The 18,033-nt window shown below is 37.9% G+C and overlaps 1 protein-coding gene across 18 annotated transcripts in view; it reads right to left on the bottom strand.

The window, feature by feature from the left end:
- Positions 1-18,033, bottom strand: part of CFAP20DC (CFAP20 domain containing) — a 243,572-nt gene that overhangs the window by 164,591 nt on the left and 60,948 nt on the right. Inside the window, exons 1-2 of one of the 18 annotated variants that reach the window (XM_038565988.1) lie at positions 17,670-17,731; positions 16,676-16,818 (exon numbers count right to left, since the gene is read on the bottom strand). The exons of 14 other annotated variants lie outside the window; for them this stretch is intronic. The gene's annotated coding sequence lies outside the window, so the exon portion shown is untranslated. Of the gene's footprint in view, positions 1-2,810; positions 2,937-13,947; positions 13,988-16,675; positions 16,819-17,669; positions 17,732-18,033 lie in introns of those variants that run through there. 3 more of the 18 variants (XM_038565989.1, XM_038565987.1, XM_038565991.1) reach the window with 3 other exon arrangements.

The following is an 18,033-nucleotide window of genomic DNA, read 5'->3' as shown; positions in this document are numbered from 1 at the left end:
TTTTAAAAGATTTTATTTATTTATTTATTAATGAGAGAGAGAGAGAGAGAGAAAGGGGAGTGGGGCAGAGACACAGGCGGAGGGAGAAGCAGGCTCCATGCGGGGAACCTGATGTGGGACTCGATCCCAGGTCTCCAGGATCAGGCCCTGGGCTGAAGGCAGCGCTAAACTGCTGAGCCACCCGGGCTGTCCTAATACTTACATTCTTAATGACATGCTGACTTTCTTTTGGGCAGACAGTGCCTAAAAACACATCCATAGTAGAATAATCTTTGCTCCTGGCAACAAAATATTTAATATCTGGTAGCTAAGACTCCTATCCTTCACTGTGTTTGGATGAACAGAGCCCACAGTTGCCTTTTTGTGTGTGTGAGTTAACAAACACATTCTGTTAACAAATTCTTGTGTGTGTTTTTGTTAACAGACACGTTCTGTTAACAAATTCTTGTGTGTGTTTTTGTTAACACATTCTGTTAACAAATTCTTCCTTTAAAAATTTGTAAAAAACCCTAAAAACTAAAAACAAAAAACCCTCTGAATGAGGACCATTATTTAACAATGAAAAGGTCATAGGCTAATCCCACTTTCTTGTTTTCCATGTTCTTGAAGGGCACTTCACTGTCCCACCATAGGCTTCATACACTTAAAATCTTCTCAGTTATTACTGAGGAACCCTGTGAATCACTGATGGCTCCCTGTTTTAAACATTTAGGCTTCATTATTCCAATTAGCTGTCAGATCCTATCCACAGTCACTTTTCTAGTAGTTTCTTATCTGTTTCTTCCTTGGTTTTCTATAACCACAATGCTTAGTCATTTGTTGCTTTGAACACACTAATCTCTGTGTCTCCACTCTTTTATCTCTCAGTCCATTCTTCATGTGGACCAGCCATGGGGACTGAATGTCACCCCTTAGTTCCAATTTCTTTGGCATCCTATAGCCTAAGGAATAAAGTCCAAGGTTCATTATCTTGTTACTCAAGAACCTCCAAAACCTGACCCTTAGCCACTACTCCATTATCACTTTACACCACATTCCTCAATGTACCCTCTACTCATGTCAGGCTTCATATAATAAGGAGTGTAAGACTGAAACTAGGGTGTTGCAGAGACACCCAGTGAGATCATCAGCAGGGAGTGAAAATGCAGAATAAAGTCAGGGTTAGTTTTGAGGAGTCTTCACATGAGATATCAAGAGCTTGATGGGGGAGATATCAAGACTATATTTGACAAACACAAAAGGATGGAATTGAAGAGCAACATCTAAGTCCCTACCATATGATGCGAGAACCTCCACTCAATTTCACCAATGCTATCTCATTTATTCCTTGCAACAATCTTTTTTTGAAATAAAAGTTAATAATCACATCTTAGCAATGTAGTGAGAGGCTCAAAGACATTAAGCCATTTGTTCATGGTCTCAGAGCTCGTATGTGGCAGCTATCTAAAAAAAAGATAAAGCAAGAAGAATAAAAGGTACATTATTTATAAGCCTATCTGACAATTCCAGAGGATGGAGGTGCATGGCTTAGTGTTTTTGAAAGGTTTCATGCTTACTAGGAAGGAAGGGGTGAGTAACTGGCCTACAATCTATTTAATCCCTTTACAAAAGGGCATTCATTTCAAGAGAAAAGTAACCAGTCATGATCCTTGTAAACATGATGGACCTCTGACAAATATACTAGTGGTGTTGGTTAGAGGGAAAGTCCTTAATAGACTTTTTAAAGGATGTATCTGATCTCTCTAGATTGCTTATGGTTAACAAACTTGGAATCCATGCACTTATGGGGCATGGTTCCTTGGAAAATGTCATATAGGCTAAAAGTGTAAGAATTCCTTTTGAGTGAGTGATACCCTCAAGTGTTGTTCTCTCAAGTATTGCTGAGAGAAGTAATCTGTTGAATTTGGGGAAAAGTGTATTGAGAACGAACTAGAGAGCTGCAATGGTTGTTCCAAATCTCTTTCTGCTTCACATGTGCATCAGTACTGGCTAAGATCTCTGATTCTTGGGAATCTATTTGACAGTTAAAGCCTTTGTGCTATCCCTTTTTTATTTTTAAAATTTTTTAATTTTTTGTGGTTGTGCTGTAGAGTCTCTTTGGGAAGCACACCTTCAAAAGCGGAGGCTGAGAAAAGGACACAGGTGAAAGTGGTTTATAGGAGAGGTGATTCCGTGACACAGGAATGAAGGAAGAGAGAGAATAAGACAACAAAAGAGGAAAAGCCAAGATAAAAATGCACTGTTAACAACACTGCTTAGACCACCAGGGTTCCATTCCAACAGAACATCCAGGACCATGGAGATATGCACAGAACACCTCCCAGAATTGTCCACTTGAAGCATAGGAGATGGCAGCCCATATCTACTAACTCCTAACCCTCAATGGTTAAAGGTTGCCTCCGGGGGGCCTTACCACCCTAGTATTTCCAGGTTATGCTTGTCTGTGGGTAGAGCAGTAGGCTCCCACAGCATCAAAGAAGGTCCTGGATGGCACTGGATATGCGACACTATCCAAGCAAGCTTGCTCCAAAACCACCTACTGCTGTCTCAGCTGACACCAGAGGTGGACCGTGAGGAACACTGGAGTGGGCTGCCACAATGACAATACCAGCATGCTTGCTACTTAAATATACTCCATCCTTTTGTATTTTCATGCCTTTGCTTATGCGTTTCCCTTGGAAAGCCCCTTCTCTCACTCTGCCAACTGAAATTATATTCATCCATCACAGTTTGGGTTGAAATGCCACCTCCTCTTTGAAAAGATCTCAGATCTCCAAATTAAAAATAATTACATCTTTTTTTTGACTTACCACAGCATGTTTTTCAACCTCTATTACTGAATTTCTTTCATTCCCTTTTTGTGTTCTAGGTCAGTAACTATAGTCCATTTTATAGGCCTTAATCTGACGCAAATATGCAAATCTTTTTCTTTGTTTTCATGGGTGAATAACATGTGGTCCTATGTATTTCAGTTTTATCACTTGGTAGTAACATTCTAATTGAGTTTAAAAAGGTTACTAGAATTTGGTATTCCAAAGCCCATTTTAGAGTTTCAAGAAGTCTCTCATTCTAAATTCCACAAAGATATCTGATTGCCTTGAAATATTTGGTAATTTGTTAAAGTTCCCAGTATGCACATGAATAAACACAGATGAAATTTCTGTAGTTTGGCGGAAGAGCAGTTTATTACAAATTCATCATCAGTGTTGTCTTGAGTTGACTGTAGTTTTTGAGTACTGCTACTTTTTTTTTAGTGATAGTTATTATTTTAAAGATTGTTTATTTATTTATTTCACAGAGAGATAGAATGTGAGCAGGGAGGTGGCAGAGGGAGAGAGAGAATCTCAAGCAGACCACAATGAGTGCAAAGCCCCCGACATAGGGCTCAATTTCATGACCCTGAGATCATGACATGAATTGAAATCAAGAGTCAGACACTTAACTGACTGTGTTCAAATTCTGGCTTCACCATTTCTTAGCTCTGTGACACTGGGCATATTATTTAAACTTTTTACCTTAGTTTATTAATAAAATGTGAAAAATAATAGTATTCATAGGATTGTTGTGAGGACTGCCTACATAAGTGAGTATAAGAAAAATGTTTAGAACAATGCCTGGCACACAGAAAACTTTACCTAAGTACTAACCATCAACTTGAGTGGCTGTGTACTCTTAGCTTTTAATTTTCTACTAACTAAAATATTTATTAAGAAAGGTAGCCCGCCCCCCACACTTGGGCTGTAAAGGTTGATAAGAAGAACCACAGAATGGGTACATGGCCTGACTTTGCCCTTGTGGAGGTCAGGGTTTGGTCTGCACAAGATCTGTTAAATCTAACCATCATAGTTCTGATCTCTGGAAAAATTTTTAAAAGCTCATGTGCCCAGTTTAGGACAGAGGTATTAAGACTAAGCCACTCATATGATGATGAGAATTTATTCTACTGTCTTTGCAAAAATAAATATGCAAACCTTCTCTATCTCATAATCAAGAATAGTTGGATTTTGGAGGGAAAACAAAATCATGTGCTAAGCTTAAATGGTTCTGAAAGTACGCTGAATTGCTACTTTAAAAAAAATTAAAATTAGTCATTCATGAGAGATAGAGAATATAAATGCATATGTGTGCCTACTTAAAAGCTTCATTATGCTCATGTGCTTTTTCGGGGACAATTTAGTTGCTGTAAGGAAGGCTGCTTGTAAAACAGCTCTTCAGTTGTAATACAGGCTTGATTTTCACCATCTAAAACCTCCTGTGACCTAACAAAGCAGAAAAAGACAAGCAACACTGGCATTGCTGCTCTTAAACTTAGAGATACTTAAAAAAAAAAAAAAAACCATATAGGAGTTAATACGTTTTTCTATCCATAAGTGAGCATTCATAGCTAAGGGTCAGCAATGTGATAGAAAAAGTAATGAGACCATGTTGAGAAAAAATGGGGTAGTCAACAGGAAAATCAACCTCATTTATTATAATATTCTAGTGATCAGCAGGTGTATAACTCTCTCAGCTATGGTCATTAACGACATTCATTCCACACTTAACATCTACATTTGCAAACCATTTGAAAGTAAAATTACTTTTCAATTCAATTTCCAATTTGCTTTTATATCTTCATCTTTGATTGACAATTTTTTTTCACAATGGCAACTTCAGCAAGTATTTGAGTAAATGGTAGCAACCATCCAATAGCGTAGATAAACTTGTCTATTTAGATTACCTATTCACTTTTCTTCTGTACGTACAATCATTTACAACCACTGAATGTTCAAGTTATAATGAACTTGCAAAACTGGTGTCAGGCTTCTAATGTTTAGATTCACTTATTAGAATTACTTGTTCTTAAAGCCAAAATGGTATCTACTCTTCTTATCATGACCTAAAAATGACCAAATTTGAATGCACCTTCAGTGATGGTACCAGATAACTTCATGTATAAATTACAAGAATAAGTTTGCAAAATAGTATATTAAAGTGTGTACCATGATGTTTGGCTGTGCACTGAAATTTAAAGCCATATGGAAGATGACCCCATGCAGAAAGCCTCCCTTACACATTCACTCCTATGCTTCATCATGACTTCAGGGAATTTTATTCCATCAATTTATCCTGGGTCCCTTCTGAAGAAGTTTAAATTCATTGAGGATTCTTTTGTCCTTTATAAAGAAAAGTAGTAATTCTGAACCTAAGATGCTTTCATATACTTATTAAAACAAGGTAGCCCCTCTTTTTAGAATTAGCATTCAATACAATGCACATTTCACGTGTATGATTTTACATCAATAACTGGTGCTCTTTGAATCTTTCTCTGAATGTCATTTGACCTCCTTTTTAAAAACAGCTTTATTGAGGTATAATTTATATGACATAAAATTTACCATTTTTAGTGTACATTTTTAGTATATTTAAGGAGTTTTGCAACCATTACCAGAACTTGGTTGTCAAACATTCCTAATCATCCAAATAGATCTTGCATACTTGTCTGCAGTCAATTCCCATTCTCATCCCCATCCCCAGGCTATCATGAATCTGGTTTGGGTCTGGAAACATTTGCCTTCTCTGAACATTTCATATAAATGGAATATAAAATATAAATTTTTTGCTTGTGACATCTTTCACTGAGCACAATGTTTTTGATATTCATCCATACTATAGCCTGTATAATTACTTTTTCATTGCAGAACAGTATTGTAATACATGGATATATATTTTGCTTATTCATTCACCAACAGAGTTGATGGAATTGTAGTTTGTCTCCAGGTTTGGACAATCTAAATAATGGTACTGAGAACATTCATATTCAACTCGATGTGTGATCATAATGTTTTCACATTTCTTAGGCATATACTCAAGAAGACAGCCATTGTGGTGGCTATTAGGTGGTATCTCATTTTGTTTTTTTTGGTTTTTTTTTAAAGTTTTAATTTAAGTTCCAGTTAGTTAACATAGAGTGTAATATTCGTTTCAGGTATACAATACAGTGATTTCATAAAACACCCAGTGTTCATCCCAACAAGTGCACTCTATAATTCCTATCACCTATTAACTCATCCCCCAACACACCCTCCCCACCCCGCCCCTGTAACCATCAGTTCTCTAGAGTTAAGGAAAAGTTAAAAATAGAACTACCCTAAGATCCAGCAATTGCACCACCAGGTATTTACCCAAAGAAAACAGTCATTATGGTTTAATTTACATTTCCTTAATGACAAGTGATATTGAAAATATTATCATGTGATTTTTAACCATTTATCTATCTTCCTCTAAGAAATGCCTATCCAAATCTTTTACAAAGTTTTAAACTGGGTGATATGTTTTCTTATTAATAAACAGTAAGAGTTCTTTTTATATTCTGGATACAAGAACTTTAACCATATATACAATTTGCAAATATTTTCACCAGTCTGAGGATTGTTTTCATTTACTTAATAGTGCCTTTTGAATGCAAAACTCTTAACTTTTTATAAAGTCCAATTTATTATTTTTTCTTTTTTTAATTGTGTTTTGGTGTCATATCTACAAATGCTTTGTCTAACCTGGGGTCATGATTTTCTCCTGGAAGTTTTATATTTTTAACTCTTACATTTAGGTCTACAATCTATTTTGAGCTAGTTTTGGTATATGGTGTGAGGTAAGGTTCTAAGTTAATTTTTTTGTATGTGGATATCCAAATGTCACATCATTTGCTGAAAAGACTTTTCTTTTACCCACTGAATTGCCTTAGCAATTTTGTAAAAAAAAAAAAATCAATTGACTATAAACATAAGGTTTTATTTCAGTATGCTGCTTCATTGATCTATCTTCTTTATGCCAGTACCATGCTGCCTTGATCACTATTGCTTTTTAATAAATTTTGAAATCAGTAAGTATAAGTACTCCACCTTTGTTTTTTTCACAAAACTGTTTTACTATTCACCTTTGAATTTCCATATAAATTTTAGGATCAGTTCATTAATTTCTACAAAAAAGCCCCCCCCCCCACACACACACTAACAAAATAAAAAAACAATCATCCACTATTTTTTTTTTATGTTTTAATTTTTTATTTATTTATGATAGTCATAGAGAGAGAGAGAGAGAGAGAGAGAGAGGCAGAGACACAGGCAGAGGGAGAAGCAGGCTCCATGCACTGGGAGCCCGACGTGGGATTCGATCCCGCGTCTCCAGGATCACGCCCTGGGCCAAAGGCAGGTGCCAAACCGCTGTGCCACCCAGGGATCCCAATCATCCACTATTCATTCATCCAATGAATCTTTAGATAAATTTGGGTAGAACTGTCAACATAACAGTATTTAATGTCCCAAAAGAGTGACTCTCCATTTACTTATATCTTTAATTCGTCAGCAGTATTTAAAAATTTTCAGTATATAAATCTTGCACTAATTTTGTTAAAGTTATTCCTAAGCATTTTATTCTTTTTGATGACACTGTGAGTGGAACTGTTTCCTTAAGGAAACATTTTCAGATTACTCTATCTAGTATATAGAGATGCAACCAATTTTTGTATACTGATTTTCATATTCTTCAACCTTGCTGAACTCATTTATTTCTTTTCTACAGACATTTATGCTGTTTGCAAATAGGCAGTTTTACTTTTCCCCTTTCAATATGGATGCCTTAAATTATTTCTTTTTCTTGCCTTATTGCATTGACTAGAATCTCCAATATAATGATGAATAGAAATGGTGACAGAAGACAGTTTTGAATTGTTTCTGATTCCTAGGGGGAAAGCTTTCAGTCTATCAACATTAAGTATGATAAGCTATATGTTTTTCATAGATGCCCTTTATCAGATTGAAGAAATTCCCTTCTTATCAGATTTGTGATAAGGGTCTTTTCTTATTAAAATGGACCAAAGACTTAGATATAAAAGTTAAACCCATAAATATCTTAGAGGAAAACACAGAGGTAAAAATCTTCATGCCCTTCAATTAACTAATGGTTTCTTAGATATGATGTTTAAAGCACAAGTAACAAAAGAAAAGAATAAACATTTCTAAAAAATAGAAACTTGTGTCCTTTATAGGATACTATCAAGAAAGTAAGAAGAGCCATAGAATAGGGGGAAATTTTTATAAATCATTTATCTGATAAGAGTCATGTCCAAACTGTACAAAGAATTCATACAATTCAACAATAAAAGAAATAACCCCATTTAAAAATTAGCAAAGAATCTGAATAGATATGTCTCCAAAGAAGATATAAAAATGGCCAACAAGTAGATGAAAATATACTCAACATTATTAACCAATAGGGATATGAAAATCAAAACCACGAGATACCATTTCATACCCACAGGATGGGTATAATAAAAAAGACAAATAACAAGTGCTGCTGAGGACACTGTGGGGAAATTGGAGCCCACAGACATTGCTGATGGGAATATAAAGTGGTATAATCACTTTGAAAACAATTTAGCAGTTCCTTAAAAGTTAAATGTAGAGTTCCCTATGACCCAGCAATTTCATTTCTATGTATATACCCATGGGGATCGCAACCCTATGTCCACACAAAAGCTTGTACGTGAATGTTTATAGCAGCATTATTAATAATAGCCAAAAAGTAGAAACAACTCAAATGTCCATCAACTGATGGTGAATAAATAAAATATGGTAGGTCCATACAATGGATTACTCAGGCATAAAAGGGAATAGATATATGCTACAACACAGACAAATCTTGGAAACATTACAGTAACTGAAAGAAGCTAGACACACAGACCACATATCATATGGTTCCATTTATATGAAATGTTCAAAATAAGCAAGTCCCTAGAGATGGAAAGAAAGGGCTAGGGGTAGCTGGGAGTAACTACTAATGGATACAAGTACTTTGGGGATGATGAAACATTCTAAAATTACACAGTGGTGATGGCTGTACAACTCTGTGAAATACACCCAAAACCACTGAATCCCATACTTTAAAGGGATAATTTTATGGTATATGAACTATATTTCCATTTAAAAAAAAGCTGTTACTAGTTTAATCACTAATTGGTGATGGGACTTTGGGTAAGTGGAAATATAGCAGAAAGGTACAAAGAGTAAGCATCACCTTTTTTGGTGATGCTCCTGTGCTCCTTGAAAATATTCATTCAATAACCCACAGTCATTGTTGTGAGTTGAACTGTGTTCCCCAGAAAGATATGTTCAAGCCTTAATCCCTGGTACCTGTAAATGCAACCTTATTTGGAAATGGGGTCTTTGCAGATAGAATAAAATTAAGATAAAGTCATGCTGGGTTAGAATGGGCTATAATCCAATCACTGGCATTCTTTTTTTTTTTTTTTTTTTTAAAGATGTTATTTATTTATTCTTGAGAGACATGGAGAGAGAGGCAGAGACACAGGCAGAGGGAGAAGCAGGCTCCATGCAGGGAGCCCGATGTGGGACTCGATCCCAGGACCTGGGATCATGCCCTGAGCCAAAGGCAGACCCTCAACCACTGAGCCACCCAGGCGTCCCACCACCACTATTCTTAATAAGAAGAGGGATATTTGAACAAAGAGAATGCCATGTGGCAAGAAAGGTGGAAATTGGAATGATGCATCTACAAGCCAAGAAATGCCAAAGATTGCTGGCATCTGCTGAAAAGGTAGCAGAAAGGGGCATAGTACAGATTTTCACTCAGTGCTTTCAGAAGGATCTAACCCTGCTGGCACCTTGATTTGGGACTTTCAGCTTCCAGAACTGTGAGATAATACATTTATGTTGTTTTAATCCATCCAGTTTGTGGTGATTTGTTCTGGCAGCCCTAGGAAACTACTGCAGTAATATTTGTATCTTTATTATTAAAGACAAAGCATTTCAGGAAGTAAAGTCAATCTCTGTAATTGGGGATAATAACATTTGTCCATTCATCGTGCTAAGAAAATGATCACGAAAATACTTCAGAAAGTGAAGTACTTGATAAATATAGGATATTACTCCTAGATGTATGCTTTTAATTGATTTGTCAGCTCTAACTTCCTGGCTTTTCTCTTTTCTTTTCTTCAAAATCATCTGTTTTCAAGCAACATTTACCTTCCTTAGAAAAACTATGGCCTGGGTACTAGAGTTCTCTAACATAAAAGTGAGGGATCCCTGGGTGGCACAGTGGTTTAGCGCCTGCCTTTGGCCCAGGGCGCGATCCTGGAGACCCGGGATGGAATCCCACGTCGGGCTCCCGGTGCATGGAGCCTGCTTCTCCCTCTGCCTGTGTCTCTGCCTCTCTCTCTCTCTCTCTGTGTGACTATCATAAATAAATAAAAATTAAAAAAAAAAACATAAAAGTGAGAAGTCAAATTATGGAACTCCCATACCACCCACTCTCCTAATCCCCCCAAAACACATCTTGCCATAAATTGTCAATGAATTTAGGAAATAAAACACTGATGCATTGTAACCTTTTTTTATACATATAGTTAGGGCATTGCTTGTTCCATAATTGTCTATTCTGTTGAATTGAATCATTATAAACGCTCACTTTTTGAAGACCACTATAAAGAAGATATTTGGCACCAAAAGTATATTTTTCACAAATCGCAAATCAGATAAGATGCTCAATTATCAAAATAAAATACTACACAAACTCTGATTATTGAGAATTTCTGATTATTTAGTCTTGAAAAAACTTTTTAAAAATTTTGCTATAAGTTACCCATGGTGGAAATTTGACAGTATCCAACAAGGGGGGAAATCTGTCAAATGTCCTTAAACATCTCCAGATTTTCTCTCCCTTTTCACCTCTGCTTTCCTGAGTGTATCAATATAGGTGTAGGAGATTGTGACCCTTTAGGTAATGTATATATTCTCTTATTCAAATGAAAATCTCACATGTCTTTAAATGGAGAAGATTTTACAAGTATGTAAAGATACAGTTATATAGAAGCTCATAACAGAAGAACAAATGGAAATTTTAGATAAATGCTATGCTATACCCATGCAATGATACATATGGCAGCTATTAAAAAGAATGAGACATTAATATGTAGTAACATGAAAGGGTTCCCAAGACAGATAAAAGTAGAAAGGCCCCTCTGTCTCCACACCAAACAGATTACCAGAAAGTATAAATGGTATGATTCTTTGTGGAAAAAAGGATTGTAATACCACACACACACACACACACACACACACACACACAGAGTTAATCTCTGAAGGTACTCACAAAAAAAGTATTAGATGCAGTTACATTTAGAGAATGATTCCAAAGTTTTATTATGGGCATGGATTGCTTTTATTATGTAATATAATTTATAAATGGAAGAGTTTTAGCCCATAAGGACAAGGCAATGATGAGTAGTTTACTATCTGAAATAAAACAAAATTATCTGCACAGACAACAATATATAAAAAAGAATGTTTAAAAGAATTCTTTACTTCTGGGGACCTCAAAAAAGACATCATGCAACATTTTACAGGTACCACAAGGGAATTGTAGCTAGGTTTGTGCTGCTAGGCCCATACTCGTGTGGGGAATCAATAGACCATCCTTCGAGCTAAGAGCACAACAATTTACTTATAGTGGTTTATCGAGTGCTTAGTTCAATACGAGTGGACATTTTGTCAATAACATTCTAATGGATGCTATGGATGACAGTTCAGTGCTATAATATACAAGCTGGAAGGCCATATACTAAAATTTATAGGTCCCTGGAGTCAGAGGATGATCATTTGTAGAGGAACTAAAGAAAAACACCAAGAAATGTCTCATTGTAAGGCCTAATGATTGTTTTGAAGTAAAAAGCAAACAGATTTGGTTATTATGGATTGCATTAGTGCTAACACATTGGTGCTATTTTTATACATTCTTGTATCTTAAAAAATTTTAGTAAATGAAAGGTGAAATTAGAAAGCTTTCCCTCATTTGAATTAGGCTGGAAGCTCTCAATGTAAACACATTTCCCAATTAAGTTAGACAACACATAGAATTCATCACCTGAATCCTGTTGGTTAGAAATGAGCAGTAAATTAACTCATTCAGTTCTATAGTCAATTCACAAGTTTCCAGCACTAAAGTGGTCACATGAGCTATATTTGTGCCAATTGTCAAAGCAGAAGTAAGGTGATGTACCCAGAAGGCACAAAACTACTGCTCTTTTAAAAAACATATATAATTATAGGGGAAGAAAGAAAATGAGTGGGAAATATCAGAGAGGGAGACAGAACATGAGAGACTTCTAACTCTGGGAAATGAACAAGGGGTAATGGAAGGGGAGGTGGGCAGGGGGGTGGGGTGACTGGGTGACGGGCACTGAGGGGGGCACTTGACGGGATGAGCACGGGGTGTTATACTATATGTTGGCAAATCGAACTCCAATAAAAAAGTATACAAAAAAACCATATATAATTAGATATCAAGATTATTTTATTGGGAGAAGATAATACCTATAATTTTCACATTTAATTTCTGAAGCACTCACTATTTTCATTTTTATTTTCCCTTAAGCTAGATTTATTAATTTATTTTTAAAGATTTTATTTATTTATTGATGAGGGACACAGAGAGAGAGGCAGAGACATAGGCAGAGGGAGAAGCAGGCTCCCTATAGGGAGCTTGATATGGAACTCAATGCCAGCACCCTAGGATCACGACCTGAGCCAAAGGCAGATGCTCAACCACTGAGCCACCCAGGTACCCCTAAAGCTCAATTTATATATTATTTAATATTTGTGGAGGAATTAAAATATGCATTCAAATAGCTCCTATAGACTTATATGTGGGAGCTTCTGGGTTCTCTTCTCTTTTTCTTAAAAATTCTTTTTCTTGTGGACTATTTTCTACTCCCTGCTCTGATTTTAAGTGTTATCTCTGTGTTGACAATTCAATTTAAATCTCTAACCCTGAATCATTCCTTGAACTCTGAACTGCTTCCTTGAAACTTTTCCTGGATATTCCATAGACATTGCAAATGTAACCCATCAAGAGGCAAACAGACTGAAGAAGAACAAAAGAAACAATAGAGAACAAACTGGTGGTTAGCAGAGGGGAGGTCATAGGTGATGATGATCACGCGTTGGGATGAGCACCGGGTGATATATGGAATTGTTCAATCACTGTATTGTACACCTGAGACTAATATTACATTGTTAACTAACTGGAATTTATTTATTTTTTTAAAAGATTTTATTTATTTATTCATGAGAGAGAACAGAGAGAGAGAGAGAGAGAGGCAGAGACACAGGCAGAGGGAGAAGCAGGCTCCATGCAGGAAGCCCGATGTGGGACTTGATCCCAGGACTCTAGGATCATGCCCTGGGTCGAAGCTCAACCACTGAGCCATCCAGGCGTTCCTTTTTTTAAGTTTTTATTTAAATTGCAGTTAGTTGGGCAGCCGGATGGCTCAGCAGTTTAGTGCCGTCTTGCATGAATTTCTCATGTCTTGCATGAATAAATAAAATCTTAAAAAAAAAAAAACTTAAAAAAAAAGAAAAGAAAAACCCTAATTCCCCATCCTCACCACTACCCTGAAGGCACTCAAATCAGAAACTTAAGAGTCATTCTTGATCCGTATTTCCTCTCAGCAAATCTATCAGTTCTATGTTGGATCCACTCATTTCTCTAACTCTTATACTATCACTCTGGTCCAAGGACCATGGTCTTGCCTGCACAGCTTTCCAGCTGGTCTCCTTGCTCCTATTCTTTTCCTCCATCCCCCAGTCAAGACCCTTGTGAGCAGCCAGAGTGAGCATCTTAAATGGGATCAATTATTCCATCTTATTTCAGTAACTTCGTGCTGCTCTGAGAACAAAAACTAAATTCTGAGCTCACAAGGCCTATAAATGATCCTGCCTCACTCACAGGTCCCATTCTCTGTACTCTGGGATTTCAAAGGAAACAAACCACTCTACATGGGTTAAATGAAGGGACTCACAAAATAACTTTTTATAGAGGTATGGGCAGGGTCAGGGGAACAAACCAGGGATGTTTAGACACGGAGACATAACGACAATCGGCAGTCATTACCATTCCTGGGGCAAGGGGAGGACTGGAGCCAGAGAAACTGGATCGTCATAGGATGGGTCCTGCAGATGGAAAGGCAAGAAATACCCTGAATTCTCTCCTCCTGTCCTCTGATCTCCTGCTGGTTCCTCCCACTGACTGAGAAGTCTTGAGATCAAGGGAGCCTGGGTGATTAATATGATGTGATGCGGAGGAACAGAAGGGATCTACCACCCAGGACACAGAGCACATGAGAGAAGGCAGTGCATGGATCTGGAAGGGTAGAAGGGAGATAAATCAGCACACATGCCAGCCTCATTCATGCCACTGTCCCTCTTTCTTGCTCTCCAGCTTCACGTTTGGTGTGTTCTTACAACAGGAATTTGCACAGACTTTTTCTTTCTCTGGATACCCTTTTCCTTCCACTTTTCCCATGGCTACTTATTCATGCTCCTTTAAGTCTTAATATGTAAATATCCTGAATGCCCTAAGAGCAGGTATCTCCTTGGTTAAGCCTTTGCTTGTTTCCTTCAGAGTACTTACCACAATTTGTAAGTATTTTACGTACTTGCTTTTCTCTGCCTTTTCCTCTAGAATCTGAGGGAGGTGGCAATGTGTTTAGCAAATGCCTGCCATACAGTAGGTGCTCAGTAAATATTAACTGAATTAATGTTGGCCAAATTACATAGCAAAATCATAAGACTGTGTCCAGAGACAGTGCACTTCCAGGAACATCTGTATGAATTCTAAACTGAGGCAGCATTTAGGAAAACTCAATCTTTATTTTTCTATTAGGCATGGATTTAGCTTTAAAAATATCTTTATGTAAAGTAAAAGTCTGCATTAAGAGATGCTCCCTTGTTTATTTAGAAGGAGAATGTCTATTATGGCACCAATGGTCTAAAAGAAAATAACTGAATCATTTAAAAGCAAGGTTTATGCTCATTTTTTTTTAACTCCTGTTTCTATAGCAATAGCATAAAATTACCTGTTTTGGTCTGTGATGCTCCTGGTACTAGAATATTAGTCATTTCAACATCTTTTCTTCTTTTTCATTTTAATTGAAGAAAGGGAATAAAGGGACTGGGGGCAGGCAGCTTTAAATGTAGAACACTAGGCTGTAGCTAACATATTTGAGATGTAACAAGATGGCAATTGCAAAGCACAATCCACAGTGGTGACAACACTTCCACATGACTGTGTATTTAAACATCCAAGTCCTTCTCTCACCTCCTCTGAAAGAGGAGCATCATCTGATCCTAAATTTCAGAGCATTTTAACCTTCATTATGAATGACAAGGGCCCATTTGCTTCTGCAGAGGTCTATAAAAAGCAACCTTTGGCTTCACTTATACACCACGTTATTTTTAAAGGCAACTGCATTTATAATGGACTATCTCCACTTAAGAATCATTCAACAAGGTGCACCTCAACATCTAAGCAGTTAGCAGAGATTAAAAGTAACTGTGAGTGTTGGCAGGAGGAGGAAAGCCAGGAAATACCTAATTCTGAAAGAAAGTAAAAGTGGAAGTAAACACACACCAGGAAATAGGGGAGAAACAAGGAAAAACGGAAGGCTGACAGTGGTTGAAAAAGAAAGTTGCCTATACGCTAGTTGCTGCTAGCAGGCCTGATGACACTGTCATCCTTCCTGCAGAAGGAAGAGCAGCAGCATTGGCAGAGGAGAGCTGTCTATGTGACAGGGGCCATTACTATCATCACCTGGCATTCCAAAAGAGCAACTGGAGTGAGCCCTGGCCATGGATATAGGCTGAGCTGGCTTTAAATCCTGGTTCTGTTGCTTACTACCTGTGAAACTTCAGCAAGTAATGAACCGTCAAAGCATTAGCTGCCTCATCTGTAAAGTGGGGCTGGCTAATACCTAATTGCAAGGTTCTTGTGAAAACAGGAGGTTAGCCTCTTTCATGTCATCTGTTGCTAAACTGAACGCCTGCTGCCCTCCTTTTGTCTGATACTTAAATAGGACCAAAATATCTGAATTAGTCTTTTTCAGCTAGAAACTCCCATGTGCATGTATGAAGATCTGCAATCGGAATTAAAAGAGGTGAAACCATTGAAGCAAATATTTTCCATAAGCGAGAGTAATCACTAAATACAGAATAACCTCTATTTTTTAAAAAATATTTTATTTATTTATTCACAAGGGACACAGAGAAAGAGGCAGAAACATAGGCAGAGGGAGAAGCAGGTTCCTCACAGGGAGCCCGATGTGGGACTCGATCCCGGGACTGGGATCATACTGTGAGCCAAAGACAGACACTCAACCACAGAGCCACTCAGGCCCCCCTACAGAATAACTTCAAAAAGATGACATCAGCCATCCTGGGCAAGCACTGAGCCCTCATCATGGCCAGGAAACTACACTGTGCTTGTAGGTGACATACTGGCATTGTGGGTATCCTGTGTGTCACAAACAGTGATCATATGGCAATACTTTGGGGATGGCACAATTCTGGACATCATTTATTCTCTGGTAAAAGTTTTATAGCTTCTTATCAGATATCTGGGATGATAAAGACAAGGGAAGAGGGATGACAGGAGGCAGTGGATTTGAAAACCAGTGGATACCGTGTCACACTCACTCCCCTTGGCAAGGACGAGCTGCTTCATGCTTCCCCTTTTGTCTCTCCCCACTCCACCCTGCTGCCAAGGGCAGCTGGAAACCTGCACAAGAACCTGGATGAGGTGGGAGAAGATGGATGCAAGGAGGGGAGAGGGGCCTGTCACTTACGTGCAGTTTTGCCTGTGGACGCCATGCTCTCAGGGACCTCACGGGGAGAGGCATGAGTGGTTCCTTCCTGGAATTAATGGAGCTCAAAAGGAAAGGGTCTGGAAATAGGTGAGGGAGCACCAAGACCTACAAGGCTCTTTATTCTGGGGTGGAGCAGGGAGAGATAAAACATAAAAAAAATCAAACCCCAAACAAAGAGGATCACAAGGCAGGTTCATCAGGACCCTTACAGCTACCTTCTGACCCTTCAGGTTCTCAAGGTCCTTATGCCACGCCACCTTCTGATTTCCCCACTCCCTTGGCATTCTAAAACCCTCTCACCCCTGACCTTTATGCTCCCATTTTCTTTCTAAGCTTCAGAAGCCAAAGGCTCTTCCTTATTCCTGTTCCTCAACTGAAAGCAATCTGATGACCACATAGTTCAGTTTCCCAGATATATGAATGTTAAGAAAAATCTAACTTTGTAAAATTAAAACAAAGCAATATGGGGGAGATATTTCTGGACTGGGAACTTTCTAGCACTTCTAATGCAGGGGTTCCAATGACCACATTTTGAGAAACATGGCTGGCTTCACTGGAAAAGTACTCCTTGGGGTTTCAATCCTTTATTTTAGAAGATTTTATTTATTTATTCATGAGAGACACCCAGAGAGAGGCAGAGGGAGAAGCAGGCTTCCTGTAGGGAGCCTGATGCAGGATTCGATCCCAGGACTCTGGGATCATGACCTGAGCCAAAGGCAGACACTCAACCACTAAGCCACTCAGGTGCCCTTGGGGGTTTCAATTCTTATAAATCTCTACCTCTTCTTGGCTACCTCTGAAATATCCACTCTAATCCCAGCTTCTAAAGCATTCCTACTATATTCTTTAAGCCTAACTTTAAGTGGGGTTCTTTACTATCCTGGTAATGGTGGTGAGGCTATGATTTACCAGGTACCTTCCCCAAGCCTCAAGCTCTAGAAGTTACTAGCTAGTAAGGTGGCAAAGGGCTTACCTCTTTGGAGCAAGAGGAAGGACTGGATGATATGAACCTTCAGACAAGGAGAATTAGAAAACCTGCAATTCAAGTGAAGGAAAGGCAATGTGGAAGTCAAGAGAACAGGCTTTTCAGTCAGACTATCTGAACATAAATCATGGTTCTCTCACTTATTAGCTATAGTATTTGGGCAAGTTTGGGCTACCTCTTCCAATTTTCTCATCTTAACCCAGGAATAAAAGTAGGCTTTACCATGTAGAGTTGCTATGGGGATCAAATGTGATAATATATGGAAAATGCTTAGCACTGTCTAAAATAAGTCATTTCTATCCTTTATGTGTTAGCTGGTAATTGATTAAGTTTTGTTCTGAGGTTATAACAA

This window comes from Canis lupus, chromosome 20, assembly GCF_011100685.1.
Source record: "Canis lupus familiaris isolate Mischka breed German Shepherd chromosome 20, alternate assembly UU_Cfam_GSD_1.0, whole genome shotgun sequence".
Classification (NCBI taxonomy): domain Eukaryota; kingdom Metazoa; phylum Chordata; class Mammalia; order Carnivora; family Canidae; genus Canis; species Canis lupus.
Note: the sequence above shows the minus strand (reverse complement) of the source record. Positions and strands in the feature narration are given on the sequence as shown.